The sequence below is a fragment of the Dama dama genome, chromosome 1, assembly GCF_033118175.1.
Source record: "Dama dama isolate Ldn47 chromosome 1, ASM3311817v1, whole genome shotgun sequence".
In the NCBI taxonomy this organism is placed as follows: Eukaryota; Metazoa; Chordata; class Mammalia; order Artiodactyla; family Cervidae; genus Dama; species Dama dama.
This window is the reverse complement of record NC_083681.1, coordinates 29,323,967-29,339,300: the sequence shown is the minus strand read 5'-3', so window position 1 is coordinate 29,339,300 and position 15,334 is coordinate 29,323,967. Positions and strand designations below refer to the sequence as shown.

General features: G+C 53.2%; 1 protein-coding gene across 1 annotated transcript in view; it reads left to right on the top strand.

Annotated features, from left to right (window-relative positions):
- The first annotated feature begins 288 nt into the window (after positions 1-288).
- The window catches only part of FXYD6 (FXYD domain containing ion transport regulator 6), a 33,139-nt gene continuing 18,093 nt past the window's right edge, over positions 289-15,334 (top strand). Inside the window, exon 1 of the mRNA XM_061145113.1 lies at positions 289-446. The gene's annotated coding sequence lies outside the window, so the exon portion shown is untranslated. The remainder of the gene's footprint in view (positions 447-15,334) is intronic.

The window sequence follows — 15,334 nt, the reverse complement described above, 5'->3', positions numbered from 1 at the left end:
CTGCCCACCCTCAGCCGAGGAAAACCAAAAAGCAACAGCTGGCGGAGGATGCGCGCGCGCTGGCCCGTCCCCGCGGCGGCTGTCTCCTGTTGCTTCTCCAAGCGGCCTGCCCTTTGAATCCCGCCCGCACCCAGGAGCGGCGGCGGCGCGCTCGAGGGGCGGGCAGCGCCGGCCGAGGAGAAGGGGGTCCGCGCGCCGACGCTGCCCGGAGGCCGGCGGATGGTGACACCGCGGTTTCCGGAGCCCAGCCCCGGCCGAGCCCCCGCCCACCACTCCCCACCCGAGCCGGACCCGCCGCTCCAGCCCGCCCCCACCCTTCCCAGCAGGGGAGGCGGGAAAAACAGCGAAAGCCTCGCCCACCGCCCTCCCCCAGCCTCGCCACTCCCAGGCTCCTCCGGACTCGACTCATCCTCCTGGGATTGTCTCGGAGGGCACACGCCGCGCAGGTAAGCGGCTGCAGAGGTGGTGAAGTTGGGTTCCTCCAACCAGGAGGGAGAGGGGCTGGGGTGGGGACCGATCGTGCGGCGCCAGGATGCTGCCAGGGTAGGTTTGTTTCGGTGGGTGTGAGCGGTTCTCGCCAGGCACACCGCTAGAGCAGCGGAGACCCGGTAGGAGATGGAAACCCAAAGGGGAGGTGGGCGTCGGAAGAGAAGAGGGGCCGTCGAGGGGGGAGACTGGACGTGGCGGTGGGGATGAAGCTGTTCGGACAAGGCGTTTGCTGCTGCCCGGAGCTTGGGGCTGTGGTTTAGGGAGAGGGGGAAAGGGCTGCTCTCCTCATACCAGGGCGGGTGGGGGATAGTTTTCCCTTTGTTACTTGGGAGCTGTTGACACTTGAGTGTGCGGTTGTGAAGACGGGGGGAGGTGGCTGGCTGTGAGTGTGCACACAAGAGCCATGCGAAATGGGACTTGCTGATTTGGCGCTTGGGGGACAGGGAGCTGGGGCTGGGCATTGGGCACCGGGAGGAGGGGCAGGTAAAAAAAGGATTGGCGTTCCAGGGCATGGGTTCATGAGAGTGTTTGCATCAGTGTTCCTCTCCTCTTGTCTAACCCGTCCTGGCTTCTCCCAGGGGGGCCCTGGTCCCCCCACCCCCATCCCCTCCTTTCCTGGTACCCTGCCCTCTTTCCCCAGCAGGGCTGGCCCTGGCACAGCCTTCCCCATTGTGTCTCTTGGGCTTCCTTGCTGAGTTGGAAGGGGCTCCTGGCACTTGCTTCTGGTCACTTACAAGTGGTGGCTGGTGGAAGAAGCACCCGAGGGTGGGAGCAGGGAGCAGGCATGCTTGGAGAATGGGCCTGGCCAGGCCCCCCGCTGCCCACATCCAGCCTCAGGGGTCGTGGCTTCCAGGGCTTCTCCCCGCCAGTGTGGCCTCTGTCTCCACTTCCTTTGTCTTCTTGGCATCACGTGCTCTGCCTAGGCCCAGATTTCCAGGTTTGGAGATGGATCAGTGGGCAGCCATGTCTTCCGTGGAAGGGCCCCCACTCTGGGGTCCCAGGGCCCTCATCGTGTGTATGCGCTGATGTCTGTATCTCTTTCTGCCTTGGCCTTTTTCACGTGACCTGCCCAGTAGTTGCCATGGAAACCCCTTTTCAATTCTCAGCCTCCCTCCTTTTCTGCCCATTCCTCACCTCCATATCTCCTCCCCTCCCCCCAACATGGTTGCCTAGATACTGATTATCCCTGACTTCTCTGGGTAGGAGACCCTGAAATGCTAGCTCCCACCTCACACTGATGTTGCCCCTAGCCAACTCCAGCTCCCCCAACACACAGTACACATCACAAACACACCCCAAACATGCACGCTCGCCACACCACCCTCACACTCAGACACACACCTACTTGCCACACACACTGCATAAACGCACAGCACACACATATATCATATCACATGTACACCATGTACACACCAAATACACTGTGCATATATCAAACCACAGCACACAACCCACAAGGCTACACATACACCTGTCATTGAACTGTGTGTGTTTTCACACAGACCAGCAATAACATATACCATTGCTTCCCTTCACACACACACACACACACACACACTACTTCTTCTGAACAGGTCTCCAGCTGGAGGAGAGAGCGCGGTTTCCTGCCTCATCCAGCTCTGTGGAGGAGCGTGTAGGGGAAGGCTCAAAAAGGCTAAGAGGAAACATTGCCCTGAGAGCTCTGCAGAAGATGGGGGGAGATGCACTTCCAGACTCCCTCAAAGCGGAGCCCCTCTCCTTCGTGCTAGATGCAAGAGGCTGGGCATGGACCAGAATTTAAATCTCTCCACACTGCTTCCTACCTGGCTGGACCCTAAGAAAGCCTGAGGCTCCTGGCCCCTCCTAGGAATCTCAGTTCTGCCCCTGAGCCTTCCTGCCTAACAAGGGATCAGGCAGCTCCAAGACAAGCTGAGGCTCCGAGCCTCCTCCAAGAAAGGAGGAAAGGTGTGACTGTGTTAGGAGAGCAGGGAGGGCAGGGAGAGGAGACAAAGCCTGGAGGAGGGTTGGGAGGAGGAGGAGCAGGCAAGAGAGGAGCCAGGTGTATTTAGAAAGTATGGTAGGGTGATGGTGGGCAGGGAAGGAGTGTCCAGGCTGCTCTCTATCCCCTAGGGACAATTTCCTGCTTTCTCCTTGGTTCCTCCAAGCACATCTGTGTGTCTTGGTTAGGAAGCCAGTTTGCCAAGGGCTCCTGGATTGCTAGAGCTTTCCCAAGACATGTAGCTTCTCTCCGGGTCTGGTGGTAGACTCTGGAGGCCAGGGTCTCCTTTCTGGCCACCTTGTGATCTTTGGACTGACTTGGGCCCCCTTTCATTCAATTATTCAGTGAATTGCTTTAAGTACCTACTATGTGTTCATTGCCAGGATCATGAGGAAGACACAGTCCCTGACCTCAGAATCCTAGATTTCTCAGAGCCAGAAGGGGGACATCCAGTTGGGACATTATGCAAATGGGAAAACTGAGGCTCGGAGGTCACACACTCCACTGTGGCTGAGGCCTCTGACTCTTCAGCCAGGATTTGTGACCCCCCACACTTCCTGTCACACATCACTTGCCTTTTTTCCTTTGTTGCCAGCAATCATCTGGGGACTACCAGGTCCCTTTCAAAGTGTGGGTGCCCTAGTGGATGGGGAGCCTGCTTCATTCTCTTTTCTTGAAGAATGTGGCCAGGAGAGGAGGGAGCAGAAGCAGTTCTCTAGACCCTGGAAATCCCCCGAAGCCATAGGGAAGCCAGAGCATCAGATCCCCGTAAGTCAGAGCCTGGCCCCGTCGGACCTCGCTGGCAGCCATCTGGATGGCAGACTGTGCCAGGCAGCCCCCAGGACTCACTGTCTAACAAATCACTCACCAGCTTCTGCCTGAACACCTGAGGATGCAGACGTTATGAGAGGCTCCGCCCCTGCCTGCCGCATAAAGGAGGAGAGCCTGGGGGTGCAGACCCAGGTGTAGTCCTGGCTGTGCTCCAAGGGGAAGTGCGTTCATGTCACAGATATCCCTTTTAGATGCAAACTGGGTTTCTGGTGATAGTCAGGAATGGCTTAGACTGATCTCCAGCAACTGAAAGCCTCCACGATTTTATTATTTTTTTAGTTTTTGGCCGCACCACGCAGCATGCTGGATCTTAGTTCCCTGACCACAGATGGAACCTAAAAGCCTCCAAGATTTTAGACCTCTGTTTTCTCATCTGCCAGTAGAGGGGTCAGATTTCATGATTTCTAAGGCATTTGTTTTACTCCCAGTTTTTGTAGATTATACAGTCTTGAAAAAGATCCCTTTTCTCTCCAGGTGCCAAACTGTGCTTATAATTTTATAACACAGGGTTGTAGCTGAGCAGAGCAGGAAAGGGGCTGGTCTCTGGTCATCCCTGAGAACGCTCCCCTTTCACCCTGTGAGACAGGAAATGCTCAAGAATCCGAGACCGAGTTCTTTTCTCCCAGGCTGCAGCCCCTGGCCCCTTCTGGACACCATGTCCACTTGGTCTGTTTTGTCAGGATGACAGCCGGGGCCTGGTGGAGCCTTGGGAGATGTGGTCTCTGGAGGGACGAGGCCAGATTCACTTGGGTCTATGAATCCTCTGGACAGACAGCCTTGGGGCAGCTGGAGAGCGTGACAGGAGGCGCTGGTCAGGGCCGTCTGTCTCTGATGAGAAGCAGAATATCTCTGGCCGAGACAAAACCTTGGATCCCATTTGGCAGCATCTTCTCCGCCCTGGAATGGGAAGGGGGGTGGGGAGACTCTGACCTGGGAAAGTATGAAGTCAGCCTGGAGCCCACACAGGAACACACTTGTTACAAAGACGCGCGGGGGAGCGGGAGGCTCAGGAGGGGCGCTGGGGCCCAGGGGACCAGGCTGCAGCCGTGGGAATGTGGCTGCTGCAGCTCAGAAGCTCTGATTTGGGGCCAGGGACGAGGGAGGAGCTAGTTAGAATGACAGTGACCCTCATGTGGCTGGAGGGCAAAGTCAGTCCTCGGGAGGGGACCAGAGCAAGATCTTAAGGTCACACGTACATCCCTTTAACAGTTGTTAACTGAGTCCCTCTCCTACACCAGGCCCTGCGGGCTTTCCAGGACCCAGAGCCCTCTGAGATTATGGTTTCATTCCTCTGAGCGCTTCTGCCCGGTCCCTCCCTTTCTCCCTGGCTAACCTCACCCCACCTCCCACCCAGAAGGACCCCCCAACTTCCTTCTTCAACAAGCAGGGCCCCCGCACTCGCTCATGTGTGGCTCACACTTGTAGTCTCTCTCCCCTTCTCACTCATACATAATACCGGTACCTGACACTCAGGCATGAGCTCACGGGTTCCCTGCACCCTCTCACCTCGCCCAGCTGCAGTCTCTCACCCAGACCATGGTGACGGGCTCTCTCTCCTTCCACTTTCTCAGCCCTCATGCTTTTAATTACCACTGATCCTGTGGGCCAGTATTCCAACCTCTCCATGCCTGTTGGTGAGGACAGGTGCCTGGCACTGGCCCTCAAAGCTCTCTGGGTCCCAGCCGCAGCTTCTCCATGTGATCATCCAGGCACCTTCTCCATGTGATCATCCCGAGCCTTGGACTTCCTACCCTCTGCCTCTGCTCAGGCCCTAGCAGGAATGAACCCTTACTTCGGCCTGCAGAGCAGGGGATGGTCGCCTTTGGAGACGCACAGACTTGGGGTCTAATCTGGCTGCTGACACTCCCTAGCTTGCTTAACTCTTCTAAGCCTCAGTTTCCTTATCTGTCAAATGGGCATGAGGATTGAGAAGGGCTAAGTTATGTCAAGTGCTTCTTTGTACCTAGCATATAGAACACACTTGCTAGATATTAACTGCTATAATAATAATAATAATAATGACATTGTTATTATTATTATAATTTCTTTCAATTTTTTAGGACTTCTCAGGTGGTGCTAGTGGTTAAGAACCCATCTGCCAGTGTAGGAGACATAAGAGATGAGGGTTCGATACCTGGGTCAGGAAGATCCCTTGGAGAAGGAAATGGCTACCCACTCCAGTATTCTTGCTGGGAGAACCCAATGGACAGAGGAGCCTGGTTGGGGCTACAGTAGTCCATAGGGTCTCAGAGGGTTGGACACAACTGAAGAGACTTAGCACTCATTATTGTTACAGTGTCCTTTGAGGCCCCTCTCCAGTGCTCATTCTTTAAGATAGCTTTTCCTATTTCTTAGTAAGGGCTTCCCTGGTAGCTCAGAGGGTAAAGCGCCTGCCTGCAACGTGGGAGACCTGGGTTTGATCCACCGGTCGGGAAGATCCCCTGGAGAAGGAAATGGCAACCCACTCCAGTACTCTTGCCTAGAAAATTCCATGAACAGAGGAGCCTGGTAAGCTACAGTCCATGCAATTGCAGAGTCTGCACATTTCTTAGTAAACAGACAAACATTCCTTTTCCTGGTACCCCTGAAATACTCTGTTGCTTTTTCCCTTAGAGGACAGTCCCACTGGGCCTGTACTTAGCTACTTATGTCCATGCCTACTTCCCACACCCCCTCCTGCTTCTTCAAAGGCAAGGTCCATTTTTTTCCCCAGACAGGGTGGGTCATGGTGTCAGACATGAAGCCCAGTGAGCATCTGTGAATTGAACATATGTGGGAGAAAGTCCTCACCCACCAGGACATGTTGAAAGCCCACTTGCCCCTCCAAGCTGTCTCCCGCCTATCACTCATCCCCAGGTGCACACCACACACACCTAAAGTGGACATGCTTTTTGCCTCTGTGTCATCTTAGTCCGTCTGTTCCTTTGGTAGAGTTTGAAAACTAGGAATTTGACCTCGTTGGAGGTCTGGGGGGGCTTCCCAGGTGGCACTAGTGGTGAAGAATCCTCTTACTAATTCAGGAGATACGAGAGGTGCAGATTCAATCCCTGTGTTGGGAAGACCTCCTGAAGGAGGCCATGGCAACCCACTCCAGTATTCTTGCCTGGAAAATTCCTTGGGCAGAGGAGCCTGGCGGGCTACAGTCCATGCGCCCGCAGAGTCGGACACGACTGAGGGACTGCGCACAGCTCAGGAGGTCTGGGAAGTGCTTAAGGATCGAAGGCAATGCAGGGAAGCTGATTCATCGTTGTATTTTGGTGACTGGGATTTGATGGAGACCTGGAGAGTGGGCAGCAGGAAATGGGGGGAGGGGAGCACTGAGAAAGTTTAAAAATTCCTCTAAAATTCCACACAGATTCTCGAGTTGTTTTGAGCTTAGGTTGGATTTGACTTAAAAGGATAGTGGTGCTGAGCGTCTGATCCTTCAGTCATCGGCATTAACTGAGCAGCCACTCTGCAAAGTGTTGGAGATTCAGAGAATGCCTAGAAGGTGCCTCCCTTCTACGGAGCTCATAGTCTAATGGGGGAACCTGGGGAGAGGCATGGGCCTTGGCTCTGTGGGGACTGGGGCAATGAGGCATGTAACAGGAAGGAGGAGACAGTACGTTTCCTGAAGCTGAGACAAACAAGTCAGGTAAACCTCCACGCAGGCAAGTGACCAGGTTCAGTGTCTTTCCGAGTATACGGGCCTGTAGGTCAGGGATCATCCCATGTCATTTCCACCACCAGGCAAGTCAGTGTGAGCACAGACAGAGTGCCCTGTGGGCTCAACTGCTTTCAAGCAATGGGCTGTTGGGCAGAGAGAGTGGAAGGGGCCAGTCAAGCTGCCCTGTACTGCGGTTTGCCTGTGGGCAGGGTCTCATGGGCCTGGCCCCTGGGCCTCTGGTCCTGGCAGCTGCTCTGAGTTTCTGTTTCTGCTGCTGGGACTGTTTGTCTGGCCTGTCTTGAATGGTGCTTTGTCAGCAGGCGTGGGGAGGGGATCCCGTGGCTGGCCTGAGTCACTCACTCGCTCATACCCGCCCAAGCCTGCCCAGGGCCCCGGCCTGGGGCTTCTGTGCACCACGGCCCACCATCCTGACTCCCTGGAACTGGACTGAGGTCCCCCCGGGGGCAGGGGCATGGGCCCCAGGCTGGCAGGCCGCAGGTCTGGTCCCGCTCCCTGGCTCCAGACAGCTCGTGTCCTGGGCCTGTGGCGGGGTCAGCCGCACAATGCTGCCCTGTGTCCCCGCCTCTGGGGGCTGTCAGGGGAAGCCATGGGTGACGGCTGGCCTGGCACTGCCAAGACTGTCATATTCGGTGGTGATGGGGGGCTGGGGGTAGCAGCAAGGCCCCGCGACCCTGCTGGTGGGCCAGCTTGGGGTCTTTCCAAGGGAGTCTTTTTAGAAACCAGGCCTGTGTTTGTGATTTGTGAGTCTGGTGTGTTGCTTCTAAGAGAGGGCTTTATTTCTTTTTGTGGTCAGTTCTTTTCCTTTTCCTCAGAAGTAATTCCACATTAAAGATAAAGGCGCCTCCTTGTTCAAACAGTAAGTTCTCTGTGCTTGATGAAGGGGTTCTGTCCCTCCCATTCCCCCTGAGCAGCTGGGCTGGCTTGGGCCTGGGCTTGAGGACTGGGAAGAACTCTGCGTCATGGGGACCAGTAGGCCCACCCTGCAGCCTCCCAGCTGTTGGGAGGTAGGTGCCTTCCTCCATGAAGGAAGGATGGTGGGGCAGACCCAGAGATGGGGCTTCTCAAGGAGACCCTGTCAGGCCTGATGGGAGGAAGGGGCCATGCTGGTGGGTGTCAGCTGCAGCGATCTTGGCCAGAGACCCCTGGCCTGCTTGTCCGCAGTCCAGCCGCCTCAGGGTGGTGCAGGAATTCAGTGAAGCGACTACAGCCGCCGGGAGCCCCTCAGCCTGTTAGAATGTCACCACCCTCTGCTGTCTCCTCAGTCCCAGGCTTTGACTTCTCTATGCTCTTCAGCCCTTCTCTGGAATTTTGTAGTTAGGCTATTAAACAGAATACTTGATGTTTAATGCTTATTTGATGAGCATTTAACATGCAAATCAAGGGAAGACGTTGCATTTTCCTCTGAAGCCTGCAGATCCACCCAGGACCTGTAGTTGGACCTAAAGCACTTGTTTTAAAAGGCAGCTTTAAAAGCTGTTGCTGGGTTTTTTGCTCTGTGGTTCTGAACCATAGAAGCCCAGCCCCTGTTACAGAAGCATCGGACATCACCAGCGGGCATAGGGCTCCAAGCTGCTTGCCAGGAAGGTGACCAGACATGGGCTTGATGGGGTTGAGGAGCTGTTCTGTTTTTTTAATGGAACTAAAAATTTATTAAATTGTTTTTAATAGACTTTTAAAGAAAAATTTTAGATTTATAGAAAAACTGAACAGCTAGTACAGAGAATTCCAATACAACCCTCCTGCACAGTTTTCCTGATTACTGTCTTAGTGTGGTATATTTGTTACAATTGGTGAAATAATGTTGATATATTATTATTAACTAAAGACCGTCTTTATTCAGATTGCTTTAGTTTTCCCCTAATGTCCTTTTTCTATTCCAGAATCCCATCCAGATAACCACATTCCATTTAGTTATGTCTGCTCAGGCTCTTCTTGGCTGTGACCCTTTCTTAGACTTGCCTGGTTTTTGATGACCTTAAGAGTTCTGAGGAGGACTGGTCAGATATATTGTAGATATACCCTTCAGTGGGGACTTTGATGTTTTTCTTGGCTTACGGGTTTGGCGGAGGAAGATCACAGAAGTAACGTGTGATTTTCACCACACCAAATCAAGGGTATGTTGTACCATCAGCATGATTTATCCCTGACGATACTGACAGGGAGGGCTAGGCTTCCAGTCCCTTTCTGCACCCCCACTTCTGCACAGTTCCAAAGCCTGGTGATGGGAACTGTGCTCCTTCCCCTCCTCAAGACAAACATCAGTCTGTCAGCCAGCACTCAGTGGCTGTCTGCACCACCCCAGCTCTTACAAGTCATGGGGTAACAGAGACCTTCCAGCCAGGAGAACCTTGTTAAAAAGAGAGCGTAAACCAGAATGTGTTGTGTGGCAAGTCAGTGCTAATGACAGATCACAGGTGCTCTTTGAGTCTGGAGAAAGAAGCCTGCAGTTCAGTCCACGGGCTGGAGCGGCAGTTGGACAAGGACAGCGTTTCTCAGCCTCGGCTGCACACTGGAACGAGTGCGTGTGTTGCGTGCTTAGCCACTTCAGTTGTGTCCGACTGCTTGTGACCCTGTGGACTGTTGCCTGCCAGGCTCCTCAGTCCATGGGATTCTCCAGGCAAGAATACTGGAATGGGGAGACATGCCCTTCTAGGGGGGATCTTCCCGATGCAGGGACCAAACCCAAGTCTCCTGCATTGCAGGTGGATTCTTTACCGCTGAGCCACTGGGGAAGCCCTAGAATGAGTGAGGGATTCCAAAAATGACTGATGCCTTGGTCACACCCCCAGAGTTTAGAATTTGGTGGGACTTAGTTGATCCCTATTATTATTATTATTATGCAAAAGCTCTCCATGTGATCCTAAGATGCAGGATTGAGAACTGGACTGCACAGGGAAGGGAAGGCCGTGCTCAGTGGAGGGAAGAGAATACTCAGTGGCTTGGAGCTCGATACACCTGTGGTGGGGGATGGGAGTAGATCATCTTAGCTGAAAGTACTGGGAGGAAACACTAGAAGAGTAGAAAAGATATAGAGGTATATATGCCAGGCTTAAAAGTTTTGATTTTTTAAAAAGTAATTAAGGTATGGAAACACCATGAATACACTTGAGTTTGATAGAGAAGTGATCAGCATACACGTTAGGTGTATTAAATCAGTCCAATTAATGTCCAAGACAGATTATAGGGAGAGAGTGAAAGATAGGTACAGCTACTAGAGTGTTGGGCTTCCCAGATGGCGCTAGTGCTAAAGAATCCTCCTGCCAATGGAGGAGACCTAAGAGATGTGTGTTCAAAACCTGGGTCAGGAAGATCCCTTGGAGGAGGGCATGGCAACCCACTCCAGTATTCTTGCCTGGAGAATCCCATGGACAGAGGATCCTGGCAGGCTACAGTCCACGGGGTCACAAAGAGTCGGACATGACTGAGCAACTGAGCAAGCAGGCACTACCGTATTATGCAAGGTACCACAGCAACCCAGGGGAGCAGGGATGAGGGTCTGAACTACAGTGAGCAGTGGAAGAGAAACTTACAGAGATCCTGCAGGAGAAGGCACGGCTAGGACTTTGCCACAGATAGGACGTGGTGTTCCGGAGGCGGGGAGCAAACCCTGGGAGCTCAGTGAGACTATAAGCTCCATGAGGCAGGGACTCTGTTGCTGCAGCTCCCCCAGTGATGACTGAGGTCCTGGACAACAGGAGGCCATCAGTACATGTTGTTAATTTGGTTCCTGGAAGAATAATGATACCATTCTTTCCAAAGTTATTCCTCATTCCAAAATTATCCTCCTTTTCTCTACCAATTTCTCCACCTAAATGCAGGCAGATCTTAGCTGTTTGGAAATCAATCTAATTCAATAACTTGGGCCAAGATGTAAATAACTGTTAGGATTGGAAGTATTTACCTTTCAAACAAAACGTTTGGTGGAATTAACTCTCTCCTTTGGAGAATGTTGTGGGTATGGATATATTTTTGAGTAGGGATCGTCTTTATTTCAATTCTACACCTTAATCTAATTTTGAGCTAGACCAGAAGAAAAACAGGAGTGGGGTCTGCAGCTTGGCAACCTGCTCTGAAAGGCTGTCAGTTGCTGGGCTGGTAGTCTGTTGGCCTGCCCTGTGAGCCTGGTTCCAATGGCCAGGACCTCCTACAACCCGTCTGGGATACTGTCTTGCTTCCCGCATAGATGCAGATGTTCTGCTGGGCAGAGAGCAGCAGGGTGCCCAGCAGGTACTGTGGGGAGGCTTGGGAGGGAGAGAAGACAGCCCATGATGGTGTGAAGCTCAGCTGAGAGTGAGTGACAGGAAGACATGCGAACAGCTGGGGTCCAGTGATGGCTGACGGATGAGCCAGCCCTCCCGCCTCCTAAGGAGCTCTGGGGTCCCAGCCTTCACGTCAGTCATAGTGGACAGAACAGAGCTGGGCAGGAAACCGTGAAAAGGGGAAGAAAATGACATCATTGGTGTAAACGTTAAAGCTGTTGAATTTTATCTAGGTTATTCTCTCGTCCTGTTTTTTCTCCCCTGGACTGGGTCAGACCACTTCCATCCAACGAGCCCTGCTTGGTCTTAAGTAAAGTCAGCATTTTGATTTCCCTTAGCGCCCATGCATTGCTGCATTTGCCAGGAAGGCAGCAAGTAAGAGTGGAAAAAGCCTAGCATGCGGCATCCACAGACGTAAGGGCCGATGCCAGCTGTGCCATTGTTAGCTGCGGGGCCTTGGACAAGTGATGTAACTCTGAGCCTCACCTTCTCAAATCTGTAAAATGGCCCTGATATCCAACATCTCCTGCAGCTGTGATGTTCCTTTGAGCTGATGCTTGTGAAGTTGTCTGGTAAGTCAGGCGTCTTACAGATGTTTGATGTTAGGGGCATCACCACCATCACTGTGATCATCCCCTTCAGCCATCATGGGCAGGGAGCAGGGTGGGTGGATCATACACAACATGGTTGGTCCCCCTTTGTCTTAACGACAGCCACAGGTACACTTGAGGGTCTGAGGCTGAAGGACAGGAGTCTCTGGTCCGATAGACCTTACTCCAATCTCCCTTAAACCCAGGAGGCAGGAGGACCAGGGTGTCCTGGATACAGCATCCCAATCTTGCAGAAGTCCGCTTGCCCCCCACCCTGGGAGTCTCAGAGCCCAGGCCTCCTAGGGAGACACCCTGAAGGGGCCCCTTGCGGGAGGCAGTGGCTTCTTCTGGGAGGCCTCTGGGTTAGGAAGAAGGCTAGGCGTGCTGACCGTGGGGTGGGGCACCTGAGCTCCACCAGGGCTAAGCCTCAGGCCCCTGGCCGTTGCCCAGCAGGCTGCTGGGACAGCAGAGAACCTGTGTCTCCTGTGGGGCAGCCGCCCTGCAGGCAGAGCAGGATGTGAACTGGCTTCTCCCAGGAGTTGCAGCTGTCTGTTGACCCTTCTCTCCACACCCCACCCGGGCACATTTTCCTTTCACTACTCTTTGGAGCACTGGTGTGACTGGGGAAGGCAGGGCCTGGTGAAGTCTCCGGGGGAGCCAAGGATGGAGGCCCAGCTGGGGGCTCATGGGGAGGAAGACAGCCTGGAGCCTTGCTTGATGTTTCTCCAAAGTAGATTTCTTTTCTCAGCAGTCTCCAGACTCTTCTTGCTTTGCCACCTTGTCCATCCCTTGTTCAATTTCCATCAGGAGCGCCTTTTCTTTTATGTTCAGTCGCTAAGTCGTGTCTGACTCTGTGACCCCATGGACTGCAGCACGCCAGGCTTCCCTGTCCTTCACTATCTCCTGGAGTTTGCTCAAGTTCGTGTCCATTGAGTCCGGGATGCCATCCTACCGTCTTATCTTCTGTGGCTCCTCTTATTGGCCAGCCTCCATTCTATCCCGGAGCCTCTTCCTTTTCACTTTGCCTGCCCCTCTTGCACTTCTCTTTGGGCCCCCTCCCCTGGTCAGCTTCTCTACTCTGGGATTTCTTTCCTTTTCTGTCTCATGTCCTCTGTCTTGCTTCTGGGTCTCTGGGTGGGGGCTTCCGCACTTGGGGCTGGGAGGCTACGTCACCCGCCTCAGCTGCGCCAGGCAGATCTGCGCACCTCACGCCTCCTGTCGGCGGCCCTGGGTAATGCAGCCTGTTTTTATGGAGGAAGAAGAGGGCAGTGGCCCCCGGAGGCCTTTTGATTCTGTTGAGTCCGGGTCTGCCTGCTTCTGCTGTGGACCGGGCCTGTCCCCGCTCCTGTTGTGGGGACTCTGGAGCCTTCCAGGGGTGGAGGGAAGTGAAAGGAGGCCACTGGGGCCTTTCCCCAGCTCTGTTCTCTGTTTCTCTTCCCCATTTCCCAAGAGAAGCTAGAAAATCAAGGCGGAAGCTGAGGAAGGAGGGGGGGAATAATGATATTAATAGCATCAGCAGTTGATACTTTAAAAGCACTTGCTTTTTACCAGGCAGAGACTTCCTGCTGTGACCTGATACCCCTTCCTTGCAAATGATCCAAACCATTGCATCTGGTTGAGGCAAGACAGGGAGCCTGTGGGGCCGCCCAGAGCATACCTGGCCGGGACCCTCTCCCCACCTCTTTTCCCTGCTTCTCTCTCCTGCCAGCTCTTCCCTGGTGAGCTGCTGCCTGACTTCTCTGCACCAGATTCCCCCACCCCCACATCTCACACCTTGGCTGCTGTGAACCCTCTTCTATTGCTTCAGACTGTGTGACAACCCCTGAGGGACACTGAAGTTTCAAACCCAGTCCTTTTAGCACCAAGGGAGGGGCTGTGATTGGCAGCCTCCAGTAGACCTTCAAGGTTGGAGCTGGGGAGGAGCTGGCTACTCTCCAAAAGGAGATACCAAAGGGATGGATGTGGGTGAATGATAACTGCTTATGCACAGAGGCTAGTTCACCTAATCCTCACAGCTCCTAAGATTCCTGTTTTACAGTTTCAGAAGCAAAGACTCCAAGAGGTAGAGTGACTAGTTCAAGCCCCCAAAGCCACTGAATTGCAGAGAGGCAGGATGGTGGAGAGATTCAGAGCAAGTACTTGGGAGCCAGATTGATTGGGTCTAAATCCAGGCTCTGCTACCTTCTGGCTCTAGGACTTCTAGACAAGTTGCTTATCCTTTCTGGTTTCAGTTTCTCCATCTGTATACTGAGGATAATCATAAATGGAGCCATTTCCTAGAACTACCGTAAGGATTGAATGAATTAGTACATATAAACCACTTAGAACAGTACTTGGCATGCCATGAATGCCTAATAGCTGTTAGGTATTGTTATCACAGAGCTTTACAGTTTACAAAGGACCTTCATGTATATTACCTCACTTGACTTTTATAATAGCCTTGGAAAGTGGGCAGCGGGGTTGGCTGAACTTCCAGATCCCTCCATGCTATGCTGTCAACTCTGACCTAAGCAGCTGCACAAATTCCATACTCTCTTACCAAAAAAAACACCCTCTCCAGTGAACAACTCTCTATCCACAAGGGAATAGAAAATTCTCTCTTGGGGGTGAGCTGGCAGACACTGTGAATCCCACTGTTTTTCTCTCAGGGGTTTGTATGAGGCCAGCGACGCTAGGACTTGGTTGGTAAATGTTTACCCAGAGGCAGGAGTCCCCTCTTACAGGGTTCATCTGACTCTCTCTCTGGGCCCCCGAGCCTTGCAGCCTAAGCCCACCGGATTGGGACAGCAGCAAGGACTGGAGTGGCAGCTGCCAGGGACGTGAGCCCTCTGCGAGCAGCAGTGCAGGTGGCCCGGTGTGGCCTTTGTCCCTGAGTGGGTGTGAACCCTCCCCTGGGGTGTGGGGCTGGGGGCGCTGGAGTCCTGGGCTCACAGCAGGAAGATTACCCTTCCTCCCTCAGCAGGGAGGCAGGCTGAGCTGGGCGGAAGTATGGAATCCAGCTCTCATCCAAGGGACCATTCTTTCTCTGCCTCAGTTTGTTTCCCTTTAAAATAGGTTTGATGGTAACATATATTTTCCAGGCTATTTTTAAGAGTCAATGAGAATGAATATTTAAAGTAGTAAGAATAGTACCTGACCAATATTCTGTTTATTATGATTATTATTATCATTTCTTATATCCAGTCCTGGCCCCAGACTGGGCTGTAACTATGGGCTTCCCATCCCAGCATTCTCCTTTCCTTCTGTAGAGTCCATAGAATGATTCCAATGCTCCCAGTAGGGCTCGGTCCCATTGACTCCCAAACTGCCAGTCGCCAGCACCTTGCTTATTCCTACAGCCAAGCTCACAGCTGGACGACTCACCTAGAAGACTCACCTGTCTTGGTTCCACATCTGCTTTCACACTGTGGTCCAGGCTTCTGCTCCCAGAAGTGTGCAGTGTGAGTGGGGCGGGGCTTGTGTACCTGCACGAGCTCCAGCCCTCAGTGTCCCTGAGGTTCATGCCATTGGCTCTGAGTTC